Below are 4455 nucleotides of genomic sequence, written 5' to 3'. Positions count from 1 at the left end.
ATAACCTTTTGCCATCTCTCAGTGAGCTTCATAATTCCTCTTCCATAGAAGGACCTGTCTTTATTTGTGAAAAACTGAACAAGGTGCTGATTTACAGCCTCATCTGAATTGAACGTTATACCATGCAAAGAGTTTTGAAGAGAACGAAATAAGTGGAAGTCTGATGACACAAGGTCAGGCGAGTATGGTGGGTGTGGCAACACATCCCATCCAAACTCCAATAATTTTTGACGGGTGATCAAACTCGTGTGTGGTCTCGCGTTGTCACAATGGAACACAACTCCTTTACAATTAATAAGCTCTGGACATTTCTGGATGATGGATTCTTTCAAACTGTCCAGTTGCCGACAGTACACATTCAAATTGATTGTTTGGTTCCTTGGTAGGAGCTCGAAAAACACGATACCTTTAAAATATCACCACACTGAGAGCATAACCTTCCTCTGATGAATGTCTGCTTTCGATGTCGTTTGAGGCGAATCATCACGTCGAGACCAAGACCGTTTGTACATCACATTGTTGTAAACAATCCACTTCTCATCACCAATTATCAGTCGCTTCAAAAATGGATCATTTTCCTCATGTTTAATGAGCATATTGCAGATGTTTATAAGTGCCCTCAAATGAACTTGAATTCATGCAGAACCCAAATATCGAGCTTGCTTACGTATCCCAGCTTCTTCAGGTCATGAATGCTTGAATGATGGATGTTCAATGTTTCTGCAATCTCTCATGTCATATAACGTGGGTTTGACTCAATCAATGCCTTTATTTTGTCATCATCAACCTCAGTGGGCCTCCCTGACCAAGGAGCGTCGTTGAGATCAAAATCACCAGCACGGAGTTTCGTGAACCATTGTTGACACTGACGTTCTTGTAGAGCATTGTCACCATAAACTTGATGCAACTTTTCACAAGCTTCACACGCATTCTTCCCTTTATGGAAGTAAAACAGTAAAATATGGCAAAAATGCAGTTTGGTCTTCCATCTTCAACTTGTTGTAAAATCTCCAAAACTCAACAAAATCGCTCAATTTTTTTTAGAATGAAGCTAGAACTGTCAGCTGTCAAATGACTTAGCAATAACATAGATGCAAATGACTCTAGTACTTCCAAAAATGAACTTGTGCCATCTGTTGCAAACATGCGTCATGACTTTTCCTACAACCCAATACAACGGGATTACATTCAACAAGAGAAGGAACAGGTTAAAAATGGCTGAAACCCAGAAAGAAACTGAACTATCCCCACCAGTTAATGTGAAAACTACCATCAAAATGAAAATTAGGTAAAAATTTTAACATGAAAGATTCAACGACTTGAGACCAAGGCTCTGAGGTATGTATGCAAACTTTGCCTTCATCTGCATGGGGTGAACTTACTCGGGGCTGCTTGCCAGTAAGCCATCTTTTAATCAGCCAAAACTCCAGCCAGTGTGTTAGCACAGTTTATAGGAAGGTGTGTATGTCTGTCCAGTGGACAAGCAGATCGAAACCCATGTTGGGGGTGTTTGTTGCTCTCTCCCCGCCTGCTGTCTAGAGCAGAGAGTCTGTTTAGGTTTGTCTCTCCCATTCCCTATTGATTAAGGGCGAGTGGAAGACATGAACCCACAAGTGTCTGCAACTCAAGTGATATTCTAATAAATGCATCAGATGGGACAAATACCAAGGCCTCCAGTACAGCAGGCTCACAAGGCCCAAGAACTAAGAACATTTTCAAGTAAATCCACTTAACTTTAAATTATGACATGTTCTTATGTTTTCAAATAGCTACCCACATAATGAATATCATGGTTTATCTAAAAATGCCAGTTTATGCTAACTCAGATCTAGACATAAATAGAATCAGAGCACCATTGTTTTACTCGTTTACTTTTATCTCAAAAAGATAAACTGAATCTTACCACTGGTAAGTTTCTGATAGTCTTCAGTAAACTGTTCAGATGTTATGATAGAAGTCTAAAGAATACCGTGTATCATGTTAATTCATTAATCTTAAGATTTGACTGAAATCCCTTTGACCACTCCTCTTATTCTCCCTTTTTAAAATTTATTTTTTATTTTTATTGGGGAATTGGGGGATGAGAACAGTGCTGGGGAATTGGGGGAAGGGGAACAGACAAGTTGCTGTCCTTTTGTTCTTCAGTCTAGTTGTGGAGGACATTGCTTCACTGGCCCAAGTTGGTACCATCATTGCACTCTTCCCGGGTGAGGCAGATCAGTCGCCGGCTTCTGGACGGCCACTCACACTGGCTGCTGGCTACACACAGTAGCCCATGGCAACCCACTGCAGCAGGGGCTGCAGCCTACACAGTCGCTGGCGACTCACAGCAGCCCAGCTCCAGGTTGAGCTGTTGTTCAGCATCTTAGCTGTAGAGGGCAGTGTCACTGGCCCTCATATGTGGAATCCGAACTGGGGCCCTCTGGCGTCCCAAGCCAGCTCTTAACCAACATGCCCCTCGGCCGGCCCTCTCCCTTTTATTTATTTTAGCCGCCATTTCCCCACTTTATATTCTTTTCTTTATCAGAAAGGCAATGTGGCACAGCCCTGCCACTTACTTCTTGTGTGGTATCAGGCAACTTACTTATCAGCAGGAAGTAAAGTGGGATTAACAACCTAGTTCTTAGGGATGTTAAGGGGGATTAGCAGTTAATTTAATGTGGTTAGAACAATGCTTGCTACTATTATATCTAAGATTACTCCTAATGCTAATGCAAGACCTCCAGTCCCATGCAAAATGTTCAATTACTTCTGGGCATCCCCAGGACATCTCATATGACTCATAAATAACAGCTTCCTACTTACATTAAATCAGCTGTTTTCTTCCTCCCAAACAGTTCCCTTTAATGGAGTTTCCCACTTCTGTGCACAGGGTACAGAGCAGCCACATGTAATGTCTCACCACACAACTGCTGACCAGTGGAATTCCATGTTCATTAGTGTCCCTATCAGAGGCTCTTGGTGCTTCTAACAGTCCTGTCCATTACTGCCCTTGCCTGTTTGGATTCTAGGTACTGCAATTCCCATAGTTACCTCTGCTACTGCTAACTCCAAGGACCCATGCTTGCTATTGGGTAAACTTGCCTATTCTCAATACCTTTAAGAAAAGCTGTATCTGGTCTGGAAAATCTTTGTTCTTTCTGCTGGGCTCTCCACCCTGGTCCACCGGACATGGCAGAATTCCAGCTAAGGTTGTAGCTCATGCTCATGTAGGGACCTCTGACTTATTAAATTGTACTTTCATATACCATTCTGTGGATAATTCTTTCACTCAGTAATGTTAGCTAAGTATCGGTGTGCTATTCCCCTACTATATCTATGCTGAACATTAGCTGTTGGACATGTTATTCATCGTTGTTTTCAGCAACACTAAATTAAATATCCCAAATACATAACACTTCTGTATAAAAAAAAAACTTTAATACAAAAAGTTGGTAAATCTGAAAGTTCTATCTTAAGAATACAAGCATAAACTAACATAACTTGTAAGGTTTAAGACGTTATGGGTCCTCTGGACCACTCACTTCACATGGTTTCCACTCCCAAATACTTCTAGATTGTCAACCAATTTTGGCAATAAGGATGTCAGGAAAAGAAATTAGTGATTAAACAATGATACACCATAACTATGGAACATTATGCAGTAAAAAGAATAAGGAAGGTCCTTAAGTGCTGACAGATCTTCAAATTAAGAGTTCTGCAAATTGCAGGGTATCAATAATCTTATTTATGTAAAAAAGCATAGAAATCATTCATTTCAATATGCATACACACATGGAGGTGAAGTTAACAGTAAACCGTCAACAGCAGTTAACTGCAGAAGAAACAAATGAGAGAATTAGGAGAGCTGTCAAGATGGATTGTTTAAGTTTTATGAGAATGTAGTTGTGTACGCATTATGTGATTTTTAAAAACTAGAGCACACAGAAAAATGAAAGGTATATTTCAAAATCAATAAAATTAGTATACTGTTCTCAGATTGCCCCTTCTGGTGGTAGAATCTTCATCACTGGTAAATTTCCATTTGCAGTTTATCCCTTAAGACATTACATCAAGCTTTCATAAATTTTATAGTGCTGTTATGACTTAAGCAGTAAGAAATTTGATATGAGTTCCAAAGTATTTGGTCATAAGAATCCTTCAGTATATTAACAAACTGTATGTAAGAATTCCGATTTAAGGAGGTGGAAAGGGCACCACACACACACACACACACACACACACACACATACACACACTGGCTGATCTGGGGTAAAGTGAGTAACTGTCAGATTACACATGAAAAAAACAAGAACCTTGGTCTCTTGAAAAAAGCTCTTCTAGGCAGGAGAATACCAGCTAGCATAGATGGAATAATAGATTCAAGCGAAAATCAACTGATGCTAAAATCATTAGGTTTGTTGAGGAATAAGGTAGTTTCACTACATCATCCCACAGAGTACTAATTATAAAAGG

The sequence above is a fragment of the Hipposideros armiger genome, unplaced genomic scaffold (assembly GCF_001890085.2).
Source record: "Hipposideros armiger isolate ML-2016 unplaced genomic scaffold, ASM189008v1 scaffold_420, whole genome shotgun sequence".
NCBI lineage: Eukaryota > Metazoa > Chordata > Mammalia > Chiroptera > Hipposideridae > Hipposideros > Hipposideros armiger.
This window is presented reverse-complemented; position numbering follows the sequence as displayed.